The following is an 862-nucleotide window of genomic DNA, read 5'->3' as shown; positions in this document are numbered from 1 at the left end:
TCTCCTGACACTACAACAGATCCCTCCATATCCTCTCCACAGCGCTTCTCCTGACACACTACAACAGATCCCTCCATATCCTCTCCACAGCGCTTCTCCTGACACTACAATAGATCCCTCCATATCCACTCCACAGCGCTTCTCCTGACACACTACAACAGATCCCTCCATATCCGCTCCACAGCGCTTCTCCTGACACACTACAACAGATCCCTCCATATCCTCTCCACAGCGCTTCTCCTGACACACTACAACAGATCCCTCCATATCCGCTCCGCAGCGCTTCTCCTGACACTACAACAGATCCCTCCATATCCGCTCCACAGCGCTTCTCCTGACACTACAACAGATCCCTCCATATCCACTCCACAGCGCTTCTCCTGACACTACAGATCCCACCATATCCGCTCCACAGCGCTTCTCCTGACACACTACAACAGATCCCTCCATATCCGCTCCACAGCGCTTCTCCTGACACACAACCGATCCCTCCATATCCGCTCCACAGCGCTTCTCCTGACACACTACACCAGATCCCTCCATATCCACTCCACAGCACTTCTCCTGACACTACAACAGATCCCTCCATATACGCTCCACAGCGCTTCTCCTGACACACTACAACAGATCCCACCATATCCACTCCACAGCGCTTCTCCTGACACACTACACCAGATCCCTCCATATCCACTCCACAACGCTTCTCCTGACACACTACAACAGATCCCTCCATATCCGCTCCACAGCGCTTCTCCTGACACACTACAACAGATCCCTCCATATCCACTCCACAGCGCTTCTCCTGACACACAACAGATCCCTCCATATCCGCTCCACAGCGCTTCTCCTGACACACTACAAC

This window comes from Pseudophryne corroboree, unplaced genomic scaffold (assembly GCF_028390025.1).
Source record: "Pseudophryne corroboree isolate aPseCor3 unplaced genomic scaffold, aPseCor3.hap2 scaffold_1631, whole genome shotgun sequence".
NCBI lineage: Eukaryota > Metazoa > Chordata > Amphibia > Anura > Myobatrachidae > Pseudophryne > Pseudophryne corroboree.
The sequence above is the reverse complement of the archived record's forward strand: the minus strand, read 5'-3'. Positions refer to the sequence as shown.